This window comes from Idiotropiscis lumnitzeri, unplaced genomic scaffold (assembly GCF_059441095.1).
Source record: "Idiotropiscis lumnitzeri isolate Australia: NSW breed Sydney's pygmy pipehorse unplaced genomic scaffold, RoL_Ilum_1.0 HiC_scaffold_99, whole genome shotgun sequence".
NCBI lineage: Eukaryota > Metazoa > Chordata > Actinopteri > Syngnathiformes > Syngnathidae > Idiotropiscis > Idiotropiscis lumnitzeri.
This window is the reverse complement of record NW_028283637.1, coordinates 190,376-211,683: the sequence shown is the minus strand read 5'-3', so window position 1 is coordinate 211,683 and position 21,308 is coordinate 190,376. Positions and strand designations below refer to the sequence as shown.

The following is a 21,308-nucleotide window of genomic DNA, read 5'->3' as shown; positions in this document are numbered from 1 at the left end:
GAAGGTTTGGATTTTTAGGAGCATGTGCAGGGGAGTTATTAAGCATTCATTTATTTGTATTAGGTTCATTTTGTCTTCTTATTATTGATATTTGACTGATTCATTAAAAGCAGACAATTATGTTTTAGGTTAATTTTTTACCTGACATGTTTCGGCGAGTCTTTCGCCTTCTTCAGAGTGTCGCATGATGGTGTCTTGAGACCCGTCTTTATCAGCTGATGTTCCATGAGGGTGTGACTTACCTGTCAAAAAAATGAAAAATCAGAGCAGTCAAAGAACAAGCACAACATGAACATTACAAATCAGCAATCACTGACCACTGCAAAAGGGAAAACCACATCATGGACCGGGAGAAGGGCAGGGTCATCCGCACCGAAGAGAACAAACAACAGCGCTGGATCAGAGAGGCCATTGAGATCTGCAAGCGAGGCATAAAAACCATGAACAGAGACAAGGGAGCCTTCATCCTCTCTACCACCTGGAGCAGCATTTTGACGGAGTGAACGGACAGCGGGGGGCGTGACTTGCCTTCATTCTTGTGACAGGTAAGTCACGCCCTCATGGAACATCAGTTGATAAAGACGGGCCACAAGACACCATCATGTGACACTCTGAAGAAGGCGAAAGACTTTCGTATTGTGACATCCTCAAGGCCTAAACACTCATCCGAGCAAATGTAAGGTAGATTTTGTTAACCTGCCCGGAGAAAAAAATCAACGAAAATAATTTGTATTTGTTTTAACCAGTTGGTGGCGCTACCACTGCGATCAAAAATAAGTTGGCAGCCGTCTTCAGGGCCTGAATATCCTCAAATGTGAAAAATTTCGAGAAGATGGATCATCTGAATCATTTTGCAGGAACTTTTGTTGCCACGGAGAATAATCAGACTCTGCGGCACCGTAATAGCCACGCCCTTCGAAGGAAAGTCACAAAAATAGGGATAGAGTAAGATCAATGTCTTGAGTCTTTTCTAGCCAATTTTCAATCAGATTCGTTAAAAGGGCACCGTGCAGTACGTCAAAATGTAAAAAATGATATTGATTGGCGCAAGGTGTATAACTGAATATAAACATATAGATGTCTTCAGGTACAGACTCTTTATGTACATGTGAAGTTTTGGATTTTTAGCAGCATGTGCAGGAGAGTTATTAAGCATTTTGTCCATTGCGGCGAAGGAAATCTTAAGTGAAAACTTTGATGCCCCGCCCCCGTCATATAGTATTTTGGAAACAAAAAATTTTAGCCCCAGTGTTTGTGCCAGGTCTTCAGATGCTACAGACAGAATTTTAAGGCAATCAGATGAAGCCTTTAGGATCAGGGTGCAAAAGAATGACCCCTGTAAACATGCAAAAAAGGGCAAAAGTCGGACTTTCAAAAATTCATAACTCACTTCCTGTTCATATTAGACGTTAAAATATCAAATTTTTCGCCATGCCCGATGAGACTGCCAAGTTTGGTGAGTTTTTGTGCATGTTTCGGGGGTCAAAAATGCGATCGAACAATCGGAAAAATAATAATAATAATAATTTCTTCAAAAACAATAGGGACTTCGCAGCGGTCGCTGCTCAGGCCCTAATAATAATAATAATAATAATAATAAAAGTAATAATATCTTCTACAAAAACAATAGGGACCTCGCCGCGGTCGCTGCTCGGGCCCCAATAATAATTTCTACACAAAGTCCATTGTGGTCACCCGCCCCCTTTTAAGTAAATTCAAAATGGCCGACTTCCTGTAAAACCTAGCTCATTGCTCCAAGAGACTTTTTTGTAGGTCTTGGTCTTATACATACAGTGAACCCTCGCTACTTCGCGGTTCACCTTTCGCGGGTTCAGTGCTTCGCGGGTCTAAAAAATATTCGGGGGCATTGTAGTTTCGCCGAGCGGCACGACGGGGCGCTGGAGCGGTTAGACGGCCGGCGTGCGCCGAAGAAGAGCGTGGGCGAAGAGGAGAGTGGACGAAGAAGAGCACGTTCCCCCGGACACGATCGGTGGCGACGTTTCGCGCGGTTCGGACCGTACCAGAGCTCCGGCCAGCGTGCGTGGCAGTTAAGCCGTAGAGGAGCACCATCCCCGGGCACGGGCGGTGCCAAGCGGCCCCTAAGTTTAACCGAATGGAAGCTCCGGAGGAGGAGGGCATGCTCGCGTCACAGTAAGCCGAAGAGGAGCACCTTCCCCGGGCACGGGCGGTTCCAAGCGGCCCCTAAGTTTAACCGAATGGAAGCTCCGGAGGAGGAGGGCATGCTCGCGTCACAGTAAGCCGAAGAGGAGCACCTTCCCCGGGCACGGGCGGTGCCAAGCGGCCCCTAAGTTTAACCGAATGGAAGCTCCGGGGGAGGAGGACGGGCGTGTGTCACAGTTAAGCCAAATTGGAGCACCTCTTCTGCCCGGGCACGAGCGGAGCGCGAGGCTGTCAGTTATGAATGAATAAATGAATAAATAAATAAAGAATGCCACCTTTCATTTCACAGGGCACACCGGACGGCGTACCAGCAGGTAAAAGTCGGAGTAATTAAATAAATACAAAAAGAATGGCTGGGGAATAAAAAAATAATACGTTTTAATAATAATTTGGTTTTTTTGTTATAACATGAATTTCACTCTCTCTCTCCCCGTATATACATATATATATATATATATATATATATATATTTTTTTTTTTATATATATATATATATATATATATATATATTTACATATTTATTATATATATTGTATATTTTTTTTAAGCATTTTTGAAGGTGCGCCGCTACTTCGCGGATTTTCAGTTTTCGCGGGTGGTCTCGGTCCCCATTAACCGCGATAACCGAGGGTTCACTGTACTCCATAAAATTTACAAAAAGCGAGGTGAAACACTCAACCAGAGCTGCTTTTTTTTAACATTTCTCGAGGGCCATGGCGAGCCATTTCAAAAAAGCTGCACAACTAACGTATAAAATATTGATAAATTTGCTCGGCCTCATGTGTGTGTAAAGTTTCACGAGTTGTCGTTCATATTTAGAACCTCATAATCAGCGTTGTTTTATTGCCGAACAGTGCAATGCCACTCCCACAACTTTTCACGAAAAAGGACTAATTTCGTATTGTGACATCCTCATGGCCGAAACAGTCATCCGAGCATATATGAGGGCGACCTTGTTGAGTTGCACGGAGAAAAACATCCAAGAAAATAACTTGTATTAGCTTTTACCAGTTGGTGGCGCTACTACTACGATGTAAAATAAGTTGGTAGATGTCTTCAGGGCTGAAGTATCCTCAAATGTGTACAACTTCGAGAAGATAGGATCATCTGAGTCATGTTGCCGGAGCTTTTGTTGCCACAGAGTACAATCGGACTTTTCAGCACCTTAATAGCCACGCCTTTTGCAAAAACGTCACAAAATTCGGCAGAGAGTAAGATCATTGTCTTGAGTCTTTTCTGACTAATTTTCAGTCGGATTCGTCAAAAGGGCACCGTGCAGTACGTGAAAATTAAAATTAAAAAAAATTTTTGATTCCACTTGGCGGCACTGTGTGTATAACAAAATAATAACATTAAGATGTCTTCAGGTCGGGACGTTTTATTTACAGGTGAAGGTTTGGATTTTTAGGAGCATGTGCAGGGGAGTTATTAAGCATTCATTTATTTGTATTAGGTTCATTTTGTCTTCTTATTATTGATATTTGACTGATTCATTAAAAGCAGACAATTATGTTTTAGGTTAATTTTTTACCTGACATGTTTCGGCGAGTCTTTCGCCTTCTTCAGAGTGTCGCATGATGGTGTCTTGAGACCCATCTTTATCAGCTGATGTTCCATGAGGGTGTGACTTACCTGTCAAAAAAATGAAAAAATCAGAGCAGTAAAAGAACAAACACAACATGAACATTACAAATCAGCAATCACTGACCACTGCAAAAGGGAAAACCACATCATGGACCGGGAGAAGGGCAGGGTCATCCGCACAGAAGAGAACAAACAACAGCGCTGGATCAGAGAGGCCATTGAGATCTGCAAGCGAGGCATAAAAACCATGAACAGAGACAAGGGAGCCTTCATCCTCTCTACCACCTGGACCAGCATCTTGGCGGAGTGAACGGACAGCGGGGGCGTGACTTGCCTTCATTCTTGTGACAGGTAAGTCACGCCCTCATGGAACATCAGCTGATAAAGACGGGTCACAAGACAGCATCATGTGACACTCTGAAGAAGGCGAAAGACTTTTGTATTGTGACATGCTCAAGGCCTAAACACTCATCCGAGCAAATATAAGGTAGATTTTGTTCACCTGCCCGGAGAAAAACATCAACGAAAATAATTTGTATTTGTTTTAACCAGTTGGTGGCGCTACCACTGCGATCAAAAATAAGTTGGCAGCCGTCTTCAGGGCCTGAATATCCTCAAATGTGAAAGATTTCCAGAAGATGGATCATCTGAATCATTTTGCAGGAACTTTTGTTGCCACGGAGAATAATCAGACTCTGCGGCACCGTAATAGCCACGCCCTTTGAAGGAAAGTCATAAAAATAGGGATAGAGTAAGATCAATGTCTTGAGTCTTTTCTAGCCAATTTTCAATCGGATTCGTTAAAAGGGCACCATGCAGTACGTCAAAATGTAAAAAATTATATTGATTGGCGCAAGGTGTATAACTGAATATAAACATATAGATGTCTTCAGGTACAGACTCTTTATGTACATGTGAAGTTTTGGATTTTTAGCAGCATGTGCAGGAGAGTTATTAAGCATTTTGTCCATTGCGGCGAAGGAAATCTTAAGTGAAAACTTTGAAGCCCCGCCCCCGTCATATAGTATTTCGGAAACAAAAAATTTTAGCCCCAGTGTTTGTCCCAGGTCTTCAGATGCTACAGACAGAATTTTAAGGCAATCAGATGAAGCCTTTAGGATCAGGGTGCAAAAGAATGACCCCTGTAAACATGCAAAAAAGGGCAAAAGTCGGACTTTCAAAAATTCATAACTCACTTCCTGTTCATATTAGACGTTAAAATATCAAATTTTTCGCCATGCCCGATGAGACTGCCAAGTTTGGTGAGTTTTTGTGCATGTTTCAGGGGTCAAAAATGCGATCGAACAATCGGAAAAATAATAATAATAATAATTTCTACAAAAACAATAGGGACCTCGCCGCGGTCGCGGCTCGGGCCCCAATAATAATTTCTACACAAAGTCCATTGTGGTGACCCGCCCCCTTTTAAGTAAATTCAAAATGGCCGACTTCCTGTAAAACCTAGCTCATTGCTCCAAGAGACTTTTTTGTAGGTCTTGGTCTTATACATACAGTGAACCCTCGCTACTTCGCGGTTCACCTTTCGCGGGTTCAGTGCTTCGCGGGTCTAAAAAATATTCGGGGGCATTGTAGTTTCGCCGAGCGGCACGACGGGGCGCTGGAGCGGTTAGACGGCCGGCGTGCGCCGAAGAAGAGCGTGGGCGAAGAGGAGAGTGGACGAAGAAGAGCACGTTCCCCCGGACACGATCGGTGGCGACGTTTCGCGCGGTTCGGACCGTACCAGAGCTCCGGCCGGCGTGCGTGGCAGTTAAGCCGTAGAGGAGCACCTTCCCCGGGCACGGGCGGTTCCAAGCGGCCCCTAAGTTTAACCGAATGGAAGCTCCGGAGGAGGAGGGCATGCTCGCGTCACAGTAAGCCGAAGAGGAGCACCTTCCCCGGGCACGGGCGGTGCCAAGCGGCCCCTAAGTTTAACCGAATGGAAGCTCCGGGGGAGGAGGGCGGGCGTGTGTCACAGTTAAGCCAAATTGGAGCACCTCTTCTACCCGGGCACGAGCGGAGCGCGAGGCTGTCAGTTATGAATGAATAAATGAATAAATAAATAAAGAATGCCACCTTTCATTTCACAGGGCAAACCGGACGGCGTACCAGCAGGTAAAAGTCGGAGTAATTAAATAAATACTAAAAGAATGGCTGGGGAATAAAAAAATAATACGTTTTAATAATAATTTGGTTTTTTTGTTATAACATGAATTTCACTCTCTCTCTCCCCGTATATATATATATATATATATATATATATATATATATATATATATATATTTATTATATATATTGTATATTTTTTTTAAGCATTTTTGAAGGTGCGCCGCTACTTCGCGGATTTTCAGTTTTCGCGGGTGGTCTCGGTCCCCATTAACCGCGATAACCGAGGGTTCACTGTACTCCATAAAATTTACAAAAAGCGAGGTGAAACACTCAACCAGAGCTGCTTTTTTTAACATTTCTCGAGGGCCATGGCGAGCCATTTCAAAAAAGCTGCACAACTAACGTATAAAATATTGATAAATTTGCTCGGCCTGATGTGTGTGTAAAGTTTTACGAGTTGTCGTTCATATTTAGAACCTCATAATCAGCTTTGTTTTATTGCCGAACAGTGCAATGCCACTCCCACAACTTTTCACGAAAAAGGACGAATTTCGTATTGTGACATCCTCATGGCCGAAACAGTCATCCGAGCATATATGAGGGCGACCTTGTTGAGTTGCACGGAGAAAAACATCCAAGAAAATAACTTGTATTAGCTTTTACCAGTTGGTGGCGCTACTACTACGATGTAAAATAAGTCGGAAGCTGTCTTCAGGGCTGAAGTATCCTCAAATGTGTACAACTTCGAGAAGATAGGATCATCTGAGTCATGTTGCCGGAGCTTTTGTTGCCACAGAGTACAATCGGACTTTTCAGCACCTTCATAGCCACGCCTTTTGCCAAAACGTCACAAAATTCGGCAGAGAGTAAGATCATTGTCTTGAATCTTTTCTGACTAATTTTCAGTCGGATTCGTCAAAAGGGCACCGTGCAGTACGTGAAAATTAAAATAAAAACAAATTTTTGATTCCACTTGGCGGCACTGTGTGTATAACAAAATAATAACATTACGATGTCTTCAGGTCGGGACGTTTTATTTACAGGTGAAGGTTTGGATTTTTAGGAGCATCTGCAGGGGAGTTATTAAGCATTCATTTATTTGTATTAGGTTCATTTTGTCTTCTTATTATTGATATTTGACTGATTCATTAAAAGCAGACAATTATGTTTTAGGTTAATTTTTTACCTGACATGTTTCGGCGAGTCTTTCGCCTTCTTCAGAGTGTCGCATTATGGTGTCTTGAGCTGATGTTCCATGAGGGTGTGACTTACCTGTCAAAAAAATGAAAAAAATCAGAGCAGTAAAAGAACAAGCACAACATGAACATTACAAATCAGCAATCACTGACCACTGCAAAAGGGAAAACCACATCATGGACCGGGAGAAGGGCAGGGTGTTCCGCACAGAAGAGAACAAACAACAGCGCTGGATCAGAGAGGCCATTGAGATCTGCAAGCGAGGCATAAAAACCATGAACAGAGACAAGGGAGCCTTCATCCTCTCTACCACCTGGACCAGCATCTTGGCGGAGTGAACGGACAGCGGGGGGCGTGACTTGCCTTCATTCTTGTGACAGGTAAGTCACGCCCTCATGGAACATCAGCTGATAAAGACGGGTCACAAGACAGCATCATGTGACACTCTGAAGAAGGCGAAAGACTTTCGTATTGTGACATGCTCAAGGCCTAAACACTCATCCGAGCAAATATAAGGTAGATTTTGTTCACCTGCCCGGAGAAAAACATCAACGAAAATAATTTGTATTTGTTTTAACCAGTTGGTGGCGCTACCACTGCGATCAAAAATAAGTTGGCAGCCGTCTTCAGGGCGTGAATATCCTCAAATGTGAAAAATTTCGAGAAGATGGATCATCTGAATCATTTTGCAGGAACTTTTGTTGCCACAGAGAATAATCAGACTCTGCGGCACCGTAATAGCCACGCCCTTCGAAGGAAAGTCACAAAAATAGGGATAGAGTAAGATCAATGTCTTGAGTCTTTTCTAGCCAATTTTCAATCAGATTCGTTAAAAGGGCACCGTGCAGTACGTCAAAATGTAAAAAATGATATTGATTGGCGCAAGGTGTATAACTGAATATAAACATATAGATGTCTTCAGGTACAGACTTTTTATGTACATGTGAAGTTTTGGATTTTTAGCAGCATGTGCAGGAGAGTTATTAAGCATTTTGTCCATTGCGGCGAAGGAAATCTTAAGTGAAAACTTTGAAGCCCCGCCCCCGTCATATAGTATTTCGGAAACAAAAAATTTTAGCCCCAGTGTTTGTCCCAGGTCTTCAGATGCTACAGACAGAATTTTAAGGCAATCAGATGAAGCCTTTAGGATCAGGGTGCAAAAGAATGACCCCTGTAAACATGCAAAAAAGGGCAAAAGTCGGACTTTCAAAAATTCATAACTCACTTCCTGTTCATATTAGACGTTAAAATATCAAATTTTTCGCCATGCCCGATGAGACTGCCAAGTTTGGTGAGTTTTTGTGCATGTTTCGGGGGTCAAAAATGCGATCGAACAATCGGAAAAATAATAATAATAATAATTTCTACAAAAACAATAGGGACTTCGCAGCGGTCGCTGCTCAGGCCCTAATAATAATAATAATAATATTAATAATAATAAAAGTAATAATATTTTCTACAAAAACAATAGGGACCTCGCAGCCGTCGCAGCTCGGGCCCTAATAACAATTTCTAGAAAAACAATAGGGACCTCGCAGCGGTCACTGCTCGGGCCCTAATAATAATAATAATAAAAATAATAATAATTTCCACAAAAACAATGGGGACCTCGTAGCGGTCGCTGCTCAGGCCCTAATAATAATTTCTACAAAAACAATAGGGACCTCGCCGCCGTCGCTGCTCGGGCCCCAACAATAATTTCTACACAAAGTCCATTGTGGTGACCCGCCCCCTTTTAAGTAAATTCAAAATGGCCGACTTCCTGTAAAACCTAGCTCATTGCTCCAAGAGACTTTTTTGTAGGTCTTGGTCTTATACATACAGTGAACCCTCGCTACTTCGCGGTTCACCTTTCGCGGGTTCAGTGCTTCGCGGGTCTAAAAAATATTCGGGGGCATTGTAGTTTCGCCGAGCGGCACGACGGGGCGCTGGAGCGGTTAGACGGCCGACGTGCGCCGAAGAAGAGCGTGGGCGAAGAGGAGAGTGGACGAAGAAGAGCACGTTCTCCCGGACACGATCGGTGGCGACGTTTCGTGCGGTTCGGACCGTACCAGAGCTCCGGCCGGCGTGCGTGGCAGTTAAGCCGTAGAGGAGCACCTTCCCCGGGCACGGGCGGTGCCAAGCGGCCCCTAAGTTTAACCGAATGGAAGCTCCGGAGGAGGAGGGCATGCTCGCGTCACAGTAAGCCGAAGAGGAGCACCTTCCCCGGGCACGGGCGGTTCCAAGCGGCCCCTAAGTTTAACCGAATGGAAACTCCGGAGGAGGAGGGCATGCTCGCGTCACAGTAAGCCGAAGAGGAGCACCTTCCCCGGGCACGGGCGGTTCCAAGCGGCCCCTAAGTTTAACCGAATGGAAGCTCCGGAGGAGGAGGGCATGCTCGCGTCACAGTAAGCCGAAGAGGAGCACCTTCCCCGGGCACGGGCGGTTCCAAGCGGCCCCTAAGTTTAACTGAATGGAAGCTCCGGAGGAGGAGGGCATGCTCGCGTCACAGTAAGCCGAAGAGGAGCACCTTCCCCGGGCACGGGCGGTGCCAAGCGGCCCCTAAGTTTAACCGAATGGAAGTTCCGGGGGAGGAGGGCGGGCGTGTGTCACAGTTAAGCCGAATTGGAGCACCTCTTCCGCCCGGGCACGAGCGGAGCGCGAGGCTGTCAGTTATGAATGAATAAATGAATAAATAAATAAAGAATGCCACCTTTCATTTCACAGGGCACACCGGACGGCGTACCAGCAGGTAAAAGTCGGAGTAATTAAATAAATACAAAAAGAATGGCTGGGGAATAAAAAAATAATACGTTTTAATAATAATTTGGTTTTTTTGTTATAAAATGAATTTCACTCTCTCTCTCCCCGTATATATATATATATATATATATATATATATATATATATATATTTATTATATATATTGTATATTTTTTTTAAGCATTTTTGAAGGTGCGCCGCTACTTCGCGGATTTTCAGTTTTCGCGGGTGGTCTCGGTCCCCATTAACCGCGATAACCGAGGGTTCACTGTACTCCATAAAATTTACAAAAAGCGAGGTGAAACACTCAATCAGGGCTGCTTTTTTGAACATTTCTCGAGGGCCATGGCGAGCCATTTCAAAAAAGCTGCACAACTAACGTATAAAATATTGATAAATTTGCTCGGCCTGATGTGTGTGTAAAGTTTCACGAGTTGTCGTTCATATTTAGAACCTCATAATCAGCGTTGTTTTATTGCCGAACAGTGCAATGCCACTCCCACAACTTTTCACGAAAAAGGACTAATTTCGTGTTGTGACATCCTCATGGCCGAAACAGTCATCCGAGCATATATGAGGGCGACCTTGTTGAGTTGCACGGAGAAAAACATCCAAGAAAATAACTTGTATTAGCTTTTACCAGTTGGTGGCGCTACTACTACGATGAAAAATAAGTCGGTAGATGTCTTCAGGGCTGAAGTATCCTCAAATGTGTACAACTTCGAGAAGATAGGATCATCTGAGTCATGTTGCCGGAGCTTTTGTTGCCACAGAGTACAATCGGACTTTTCAGCACCTTAATAGCCACGCCTTTTGCCAAAACGTCACAAAATTCGGCAGAGAGTAAGATCATTGTCTTGAGTCTTTTCTGACTAATTTTCAGTCGGATTCGTCAAAAGGGCACCATGCAGTACGTGAAAATTAAAATAAAAACAAATTTTTGATTCCACTTGGCGGCGCTGTGTGTATAACAAAATAATAACATTAAGATGTCTTCAGGTCGGGACGTTTTATTTACAGGTGAAGGTTTGGATTTTTAGGAGCATGTGCAGGGGAGTTATTAAGCATTCATTTATTTGTATTAGGTTCATTTTGTCTTCTTATTATTGATATTTGACTGATTCATTAAAAGCAGACAATTATGTTTTAGGTTAATTTTTTACCTGACATGTTTCGGCGAGTCTTTTGCCTTCTTCAGAGTGTCGCATGATGGTGTCTTGAGACCCGTCTTTATCAGCTGATGTTCCATGAGGGTGTGACTTACCTGTCAAAAAAATGAAAAAATCAGAGCAGTAAAAGAACAAGCACAACATGAACATTACAAATCAGCAATCACTGACCACTGCAAAAGGGAAAACCACATCATGGACCGGGAGAAGGGCAGGGTCATCCGCACCGAAGAGAACAAACAACAGCGCTGGATCAGAGAGGCCATTGAGATCTGCAAGCGAGGCATAAAAACCATGAACAGAGACAAGGGAGCCTTCATCCTCTCTACCACCTGGAGCAGCATTTTGGCGGAGTGAACGGACAGCGGGGGGCGTGACTTGCCTTCATTCTTGTGACAGGTAAGTCACGCCCTCATGGAACATCAGCTGATAAAGACGGGCCACAAGACACCATCATGTGACACTCTGAAGAAGGCGAAAGACTTTCGTATTGTGACATCCTCAAGGCCTAAACACTCATCCGAGCAAATGTAAGGTAGATTTTGTTAACCTGCCCGGAGAAAAAAATCAACGAAAATAATTTGTATTTGTTTTAACCAGTTGGTGGCGCTACCACTGCGATCAAAAATAAGTTGGCAGCCGTCTTCAGGGCCTGAATATCCTCAAATGTGAAAAATTTCGAGAAGATGGATCATCTGAATCATTTTGCAGGAACTTTTGTTGCCACGGAGAATAATCAGACTCTGCGGCACCGTAATAGCCACGCCCTTCGAAGGAAAGTCACAAAAATAGGGATAGAGTAAGATCAATGTCTTGAGTCTTTTCTAGCCAATTTTCAATCAGATTCGTTAAAAGGGCACCGTGCAGTACGTCAAAATGTAAAAAATGATATTGATTGGCGCAAGGTGTATAAATGAATATAAATATATAGATGTCTTCAGGTACAGACTCTTTATGTACATGTGAAGTTTTGGATTTTTAGCAGCATGTGCAGGAGAGTTATTAAGCATTTTGTCCATTGCGGCGAAGGAAATCTTAAGTGAAAACTTTGATGCCTCGCCCCCGTCATATAGTATTTCGGAAACAAAAAATTTTAGCCCCAGTGTTTGTGCCAGGTCTTCAGATGCTACAGACAGAATTTTAAGGCAATCAGATGAAGCCTTTAGGATCAGGGTGCAAAAGAATGACCCCTGTAAACATGCAAAAAAGGGCAAAAGTCGGACTTTCAAAAATTCATAACTCACTTCCTGTTCATATTAGACGTTAAAATATCAAATTTTTCGCCATGCCCGATGAGACTGCCAAGTTTGGTGAGTTTTTGTGCATGTTTCGGGGGTCAAAAATGCGATCGAACAATCGGAAAAATAATAATAAAAATAATTTCTACAAAAACAATAGGGACTTCGCAGCGGTCGCTGCTCAGACCCTAATAATAATAATAATAATAATAATAAAAGTAATAATATCTTCTACAAAAACAATAGGGACCTCGCCGCGGTCGCTGCTCGGGCCCCAATAATAATTTCTACACAAAGTCCATTGTGGTGACCCGCCCCCTTTTAAGTAAATTCAAAATGGCCGACTTCCTGTAAAACCTAGCTCATTGCTCCAATAGACTTTTTTGTAGGTCTTGGTCTTATACATACAGTGAACCCTCGCTACTTCGCGGTTCACCTTTCGCGGGTTCAGTGCTTCGCGGGTCTAAAAAATATTCGGGGGCATTGTAGTTTCGCCGAGCGGCACGACGGGGCGCTGGAGCGGTTAGACGGCCGGCGTGCGCCGAAGAAGAGCGTGGGCGAAGAGGAGAGTGGACGAAGAAGAGCACGTTCCCCCGGACACGATCGGTGGCGACGTTTCGCGCGGTTCGGACCGTACCAGAGCTCCGGCCAGCGTGCGTGGCAGTTAAGCCGTAGAGGAGCACCTTCCCCGGGCACGGGCGGTGCCAAGCGGCCCCTAAGTTTAACCGAATGGAAGCTCCGGAGGAGGAGGGCATGCTCGCGTCACAGTAAGCCGAAGAGGAGCACCTTCCCCGGGCACGGGCGGTTCCAAGCGGCCCCTAAGTTTAACCGAATGGAAGCTCCGGAGGAGGAGGGCATGCTCGCGTCACAGTAAGCCGAAGAGGAGCACCTTCCCCGGGCACGGGCGGTGCCAAGCGGCCCCTAAGTTTAACCGAATGGAAGCTCCGGGGGAGGAGGACGGGCGTGTGTCACAGTTAAGCCAAATTGGAGCACCTCTTCTGCCCGGGCACGAGCGGAGCGCGAGGCTGTCAGTTATGAATGAATAAATGAATAAATAAATAAAGAATGCCACCTTTCATTTCACAGGGCACACCGGACGGCGTACCAGCAGGTAAAAGTCGGAGTAATTAAATAAATACAAAAAGAATGGCTGGGGAATAAAAAAATAATACGTTTTAATAATAATTTGTTTTTTTTTTTTATAACATGAATTTCACTCTCTCTCTCCCCGTATATATATATATATATATATATATATATATATATATTTATATATTTATTATATATATTGTATATTTTTTTTAAGCATTTTTGAAGGTGCGCCGCTACTTCGCGGATTTTCAGTTTTCGCGGATGGTCTCGGTCCCCATTAACCGCGATAACAGAGAGTTCACTGTACTCCATAAAATTTACAAAAAGCGAGGTGAAACATTCAACCAGAGCTGCTTTTTTTTAACATTTCTCGAGGGCCATGGCGAGCCATTTCAAAAAAGCTGCACAACTAACGTATAAAATATTGATAAATTTGCTCGGCCTGATGTGTGTGTAAAGTTTTACGAGTTGTCGTTCATATTTAGAACCTCATAATCAGCTTTGTTTTATTGCCGAACAGTGCAATGCCACTCCCACAACTTTTCACGAAAAATCACGAATTTCGTATTGTGACATCCTCATGGCCGAAACAGTCATCCGAGCATATATGAGGGCGACCTTGTTGAGTTGCACGGAGAAAAACATCCAAGAAAATAACTTGTATTAGCTTTTACCAGTTGGTGGCGCTACTACTACGATGTAAAATAAGTTGGTAGATGTCTTCAGGGCTGAAGTATCCTCAAATGTGTACAACTTCGAGAAGATAGGATCATCTGAGTCATGTTGCCGGAGCTTTTGTTGCCACAGAGTACAATCGGACTTTTCAGCACCTTAATAGCCACGCCTTTTGCCAAAACGTCACAAAATTCGGCAGAGAGTAAGATCATTGTCTTGAGTCTTTTCTGACTAATTTTCAGTCGGATTCGTCAAAAGGGCACCGTGCAGTACGTGAAAATTAAAATAAAAACAAATTTTTGATTCCACTTGGCGGCACTGTGTGTATAACAAAATAATAACATTAAGATGTCTTCAGGTCGGGACGTTTTATTTACAGGTGAAGGTTTGGATTTTTAGGAGCATGTGCAGGGGAGTTATTAAGCATTCATTTATTTGTATTAGGTTCATTTTGTCTTCTTATTATTGATATTTGACTGATTCATTAAAAGCAGACAATTATGTTTTAGGTTAATTTTTTACCTGACATGTTTCGGCGAGTCTTTCGCCTTCTTCAGAGTGTCGCATGATGGTGTCTTGAGACCCGTCTTTATCAGCTGATGTTCCATGAGGGTGTGACTTACCTGTCAAAAAAATGAAAAAATCAGAGCAGTAAAAGAACAAGCACAACATGAACATTACAAATCAGCAATCACTGACCACTGCAAAAGGGAAAACCACATCATGGACCGGGAGAAGGGCAGGGTCATCCGCACAGAAGAGAACAAACAACAGCGCTGGATCAGAGAGGCCATTGAGATCTGCAAGCGAGGCATAAAAACCATGAACAGAGACAAGGGAGCCTTCATCCTCTCTACCACCTGGACCAGCATCTTGGCGGAGTGAACGGACAGCGGGGGGCGTGACTTGCCTTCATTCTTGTGACAGGTAAGTCACGCCCTCATGGAACATCAGCTGATAAAGACGGGTCACAAGACAGCATCATGTGACACTCTGAAGAAGGCGAAAGACTTTTGTATTGTGACATGCTCAAGGCCTAAACACTCATCCGAGCAAATATAAGGTAGATTTTGTTCACCTGCCCGGAGAAAAACATCAACGAAAATAATTTGTATTTGTTTTAACCAGTTGGTGGCGCTACCACTGCGATCAAAAATAAGTTGGCAGCCGTCTTCAGGGCCTGAATATCCTCAAATGTGAAAGATTTCCAGAAGATGGATCATCTGAATCATTTTGCAGGAACTTTTGTTGCCACGGAGAATAATCAGACTCTGCGGCACCGTAATAGCCACGCCCTTTGAAGGAAAGTCATAAAAATAGGGATAGAGTAAGATCAATGTCTTGAGTCTTTTCTAGCCAATTTTCAATCGGATTCGTTAAAAGGGCACCATGCAGTACGTCAAAATGTAAAAAATTATATTGATTGGCGCAAGGTGTATAACTGAATATAAACATATAGATGTCTTCAGGTACAGACTCTTTATGTACATGTGAAGTTTTGGATTTTTAGCAGCATGTGCAGGAGAGTTATTAAGCATTTTGTCCATTGCGGCGAAGGAAATCTTAAGTGAAAACTTTGAAGCCCCGCCCCCGTCATGTAGTATTTCGGAAACAAAAAATTTTAGCCCCAGTGTTTGTCCCAGGTCTTCAGATGCTACAGACAGAATTTTAAGGCAATCAGATGAAGCCTTTAGGATCAGGGTGCAAAAGAATGACCCCTGTAAACATGCAAAAAAGGGCAAAAGTCGGACTTTCAAAAATTCATAACTCACTTCCTGTTCATATTAGACGTTAAAATATCAAATTTTTCGCCATGCCCGATGAGACTGCCAAGTTTGGTGAGTTTTTGTGCATGTTTCGGGGGTCAAAAATGCGATCGAACAATCGGAAAAATAATAATAATAATAATTTCTACAAAAACAATAGGGACTTCGCAGCGGTCGCTGCTCAGGCCCTAATAATAATAATAATAATAATAATAAAAGTAATAATATTTTCTACAAAAACAATAGGGACCTCGCAGCCGTCGCAGCTCGGGCCCTAATAACAATTTCTAGAAAAACAATAGGGACCTCGCAGCGGTCACTGCTCGGGCCCTAATAATAATAATAATAATAATTTCCACAAAAACAATGGGGACCTCGTAGCGGTCGCTGCTCGGGCCCTAATAATAATTTCTACATAAACAATAGGGACCTCGCCGCGGTCGCTGCTCGGGCCCCAATAATAATTTCTACACAAAGTCCATTGTGGTGACCCGCCCCTTTTAAGTAAATTCAAAATGGCCGACTTCCTGTAAAACCTAGCTCATTGCTCCAAGAGACTTTTTTGTAGGTCTTGGTCTTATACATACAGTGAACCCTCGCTACTTCGCGGTTCACCTTTCGCGGGTTCAGTGCTTCGCGGGTATAAAAAATATTCGGGGGCATTGTAGTTTCGCCGAGCGGCACGACGGGCGCTGGAGCGGTTAGACGGCCGGCGTGCGCCGAAGAAGAGCGTGGGCGAAGAGGAGAGTGGACGAAGAAGAGCACGTTCCCCCGGACACGATCGGTGGCGACGTTTCGCGCGGTTCGGACCGTACCAGGGCTCCGGCCGGCGTGCGTGGCAGTTAAGCCGTAGAGGAGCACCGTCCCCGGGCACGGGCGGTGCCAAGCGGCCCCTAAGTTTAACCGAATGGAAGCTCCGGAGGAGGAGGGCATGCTCGCGTCACAGTAAGCCGAAGAGGAGCACCTTCCCCAGGCACGGGCGGTTCCAAGCGGCCCCTAAGTTTAACCAAATGGAAGCTCCGGAGGAGGAGGGCATGCTCGCGTCACAGTAAGCCGAAGAGGAGCACCTTTGCCGGGCACGGGCGGTTCCAAGCGGCCCCTAAGTTTAACCGAATGGAAGCTCCGGAGGAGGCGGGCATGCTCGCGTCACAGTAAGCCGAAGAGGAGCACCTTCCCCGGGCACGGGCGGTGCCAAGCGGCCCCTAAGTTTAATGGAATGGAAGCTCCGGAGGAGGAGGGCATGCTCGCGTCACAGTAAGCCGAAGAGGAGCACCTTCCCCGGGCACGGGCGGTTCCAAGCGGCCCCTAAGTTTAACCGAATGGAAGCTCCGGAGGAGGAGGGCATGCTCGCGACACAGTAAGCCGACGAGGAGCACCTTCCCCGGGCACGGGCGGTGCCAAGCGGCCCCTAAGTTTAACCGAATGGAAGCTCCGGGGGAGGAGGGTGGGCGTGTGTCACAGTTAAGCCGAATTGGAGCACCTCTTCCGCCCGGGCACGAGCGGAGCGCGAAGCTGTCAGTTATGAATGAATAAATGAATAAATAAATAAATAAATAAAGAATGGCACCTTTCATTGCAGAGGGCACACCGGACGGCGTACCAGCAGGTAAAAGTCGGAGTAATTAAATAAATACAAAAAGAATGGCTGGGGAATAAAAAAATAATACGTTTTAATAATAATTTGTTTTTTTTGTTATAACATGAATTTCACTCTCTCTCTCCCCGTATATATATATATATATATATATATATATATATTGTATTTTTTTTTTAAGCATTTTTGAAGGTGCGCCGCTACTTCGCGGATTTTCAGTTTTCGCGGGTGGTCTCGGTCCCCATTAACCGCGATAACCGAGGGTTCACTGTACTCCATAAAATTTACAAAAAGCGAGGTGAAACACTCAACCAGGGCTGCTCTGCATGTTGTGCTGGGCCACCTGGAACAACAGCGGAGCTATGCAAGGATGCTCTTTGTGGACTACAGCTCGGCATTCAACACGATCATCCCAGACATCCTCGTCGCCAAACTGGACACTCTCGGCCTCCCTGCCCTCACACACTTCTGGATTAAGGACTTTCTGACCAACAGACCCCAGACTGTGTTGCTCGGCCCCTACACGTCCTCCACCCTCATGGTGAGCACCGGTTCCCCCCAAGGATGCGTGCTGAGCCCTCTCCTGTACGCCCTCTACACCTACGACTGCAGCCCGGCCCACGGCAACAACACCATCGTCAAGTTTGCTGACGACACGACAGTGGTCGGTCTGATCTCGGAAGGTGACGAGACAGCCTACAGAGAGGAGGTAGGGAGACTGACAACTTGGTGCAAGGACAACAGACTGCACCTTAACTCTGCTAAAACAAAGGAGATTGTCGTCGACTTCAGGAGGAACAAGACGCTGCCGCCCCCCCTCTGCATCGAAGGCGTGTGTGTGGAGAGGGTCCACACGTTCAAGTTCCTGGGAGTACAGATCTCCGATGACCTTTCTTGGAGTCACAACACCACAGCAGTGGTAAAGAAGGTCCGCCAACGTCTGCACTTCCTGAGAGTCCTCAGGAAATTCAACCTGGACAGGAAGCTGCTGCTGGCCTTCTACCACTCGTCCATCGAGAGCCTGCTGACGTACTGTGTCTCCACCTGGTACAGCGGCTGCACTGAGGCGGACAGAGTGAGGCTCCAGAGGACAGTCAAAACAGCGCAAAGGATTATTGGCTGCCCTCTCCCCTCGCTGTCGGACATCTACACCGCCCGGTGCCTCAGAAGGGCTCTCAACATCGTCAAAGACAATACCCACCCAAACTCACACCTGTTCGACCGGTTGCCCTCTGGCAGGCGCTACAGATGCATCAAATCAAGGACCAATCGACTGAGAAACAGTTTCTTTCCGAGAGCCATCTCCATACTGAACTCTCACACACACACGAGACCACCCTAACCTTGCAAAACAGCATTGTGATGTGTTTCTATATGCCCTATTCAGTACTGAATTCCATTGCACTGTCTTATTTATTTATCTAATTTATATATTGTCTGTATTATTGTTGTATTGCACTGGAGAGGGGAGCCCTCTAATCTCGTTGCACACTTGAGTACAATGACAATAAAGGGATTTCTATTTCTATTCTATTCTTTTTTTAACTTTTCTCGAGGGCCATGGCGAGCCATTTCAAAAAAGCTGCACAACTAACGTATAAAATATTGATAAATTTGCTCTGCCTGATGTGTGTGTAAAGTTTCACGAGTTGTCGTTCATATTTAGAACCTCATAATCAGCGTTGTTTTATTGCCGAACAGTGCAATGCCACTCCCACAACTTTACACGAAAAAGGACGAATTTCGTATTGTGACATCCTCATGGCCGAAACAGTCATCCGAGCATATATGAGGGCGGCCTTGTTGAGTTGCACGGAGAAAAACATCCAAGAAAATAACTTGTATTAGCTTTTACCAGTTGGTGGCGCTACTACTACGATGAAAAATAAGTTGGTAGATGTCTTCAGGGCTGAAGTATCCTCAAATGTGTACAACTTCGAGAAGATAGGATCATCTGAGTCATGTTGCCGGAGCTTTTGTTGCCACAGAGTACAATCTGACTTTTCAGCACTGTAATAGCCACGCCTTTTGCCAAAACGTCACAAAATTCGGCAGAGAGAAAGATCATTGTCTTGAGTCTTTTCTGACTAATTTTCAGTCGGATTTGTCAAAAGGGCACCGTGCAGGATGTGAAAATTAAAATAAAAACACATTTTTGATTCCACTTGGCGGCGCTGTGTGTATAACAAAATAATAACATTAAGATGTCTTCAGGTCGGGACGTTTTATTTACAGGTGAAGGTTTGGATTTTCAGGAGCATGTGCAGGGGAGTTATTAAGCATTCATTTATTTGTATTAGGTTCATTTTGTCTTCTTATTATTGATATTTGACTGATTCATTAAAAGCAGACAATTATGTTTTAGGTTAATTTTTTTACCTGACATGTTTCGGCGAGTCTTTCGCCTTCTTCAGAGTGTCGCATGATGGTGTCTTGAGACCCGTCCGTCTTTATCAGCTGATGTTCCATGAGGGTGTGACTTACCTGTCAAAAAAATGAAAAATCAGAGCAGTAAAAGAACAAGCACAACATGAACATTACAAATCAGCAATCACTGACCACTGCAAAAGGGAAAACCACATCATGGACCGGGTGAAGGGCAGGGTCATCCGCACCGAAGAGAACAAACAACAGCGCTGGATCAGAGAGGCCATTGAGATCTGCAAGCGAGGCATAAAAACCATGAACAGAGACAAGGGAGCCTTCATCCTCTCTACCACCTGGAGCAGCATCTTGGCGGAGTGAACGGAAAACGGGGGGTGTGACTTGCCTTCATTCTTGTGACAGGTAAGTCACGCCCTCATGGAACATCAGCTGATAAAGACAGGTCACAAGACACCATCATGTGACACTCTGAAGAAGGCGAAAGACTTTCGTATTGTGACATCCTCAAGTCCTAAACACTCATCCGAGCAAATATAAGGTAGATTTTGTGAACCTGCCCGGAGAAAAACATCAACGAAAATAATTTGTATTTGTTTTAACCAGTTGGTGGCGCTACCACTGCGATCAAAAAGAAGTTGGCAGCCGTCTTCAGGGCCTGAATATCCTCAAATGTGAAAATTTTCGAGAAGATTGATCATCTGAATCATTTTGCAGGAACTTTTGTTGCCACGGAGAATAATCAGACTCTGCGGCACCGCAATAGCCACGCCCTTCGAAGGAAAGTCACAAAAATAGGGATAGAGTAAGATCAATGTCTTGAGTCTTTTCTAGCCAATTTTCAATCGGATTCGTTAAAAGGGCACCGTGCAGTACGTCAAAATGTAAAAAATGATATTGATTGGCGCAAGGTGTATAACAGAATATAAACATATAGATGTCTTCAGGTACCGACTCTTTATGTACATGTGAAGTTTTGGATTTTTAGCAGCATGTGCAGGAGAGTTATTAAGCATTTTGTCCATTGCGGCGAAGGAAATCTTAAGTGAAAACTTTGAAGCCCCGCCCCCGTCATATCGTATTTCGGAAACAAAAGATTTTAGCCCCAGTGTTTGTCCCAGGTCTTAAGATGCTACAGACAGAATTTTAAGGCAATCAGATGAAGCCTTTAGGATCAGGGTGCAAAAGAATGACCCCTGTAAACATGCAAAAAAGGGCAAAAGTCGGACTTTCAAAAATTCATAACTCACTTCCTGTTCATATTAGATGTTAAAATATCAAATTTCTCGCCATGCCCGATGAGACTGCCAAGTTTGGTGAGTTTTTGTGCATGTTTCGGGGGTCAAAAATGCAATCGAACAATCGGAAAAATAATAATAATAATAATTTCTACAAAAACAACAGGGACTTCGCAGCGGTCGCTGCTCAGGCCCTAATAATAATAATAATAATAATAATAATAAAAGTAATAATATTTTCTACAAAAACAATAGGGACCTCGCAGCCGTCGCAGCTCGGGCCCTAATAACAATTTCTAGAAAAACAATAGGGACCTCGCAGCGGTCACTGCTCGGGCCCTAAT

At 44.4% G+C, this 21,308-nt stretch overlaps 1 long non-coding RNA gene across 4 annotated transcripts; it reads right to left on the bottom strand.

The window, feature by feature from the left end:
• Positions 1-309: 309 nt before the first annotated feature.
• Positions 310-19,791, bottom strand: LOC148315558 (uncharacterized). 4 transcript variants are annotated; one of them, XR_015840817.1, is made up of 4 exons: positions 19,724-19,791; positions 11,151-11,251; positions 10,974-11,074; positions 310-418 (listed from the first exon to the last, which is right to left on the bottom strand). It is a non-coding gene; the product is annotated as an uncharacterized LOC148315558 (long non-coding RNA). The 4 variants fall into 4 exon arrangements; XR_015840816.1 differs by lacking the exon at positions 310-418 and adding an exon at positions 3,884-3,990; XR_015840818.1 differs by lacking the exon at positions 310-418 and adding an exon at positions 7,272-7,321.
• Positions 19,792-21,308: the final 1,517 nt, after the last annotated feature.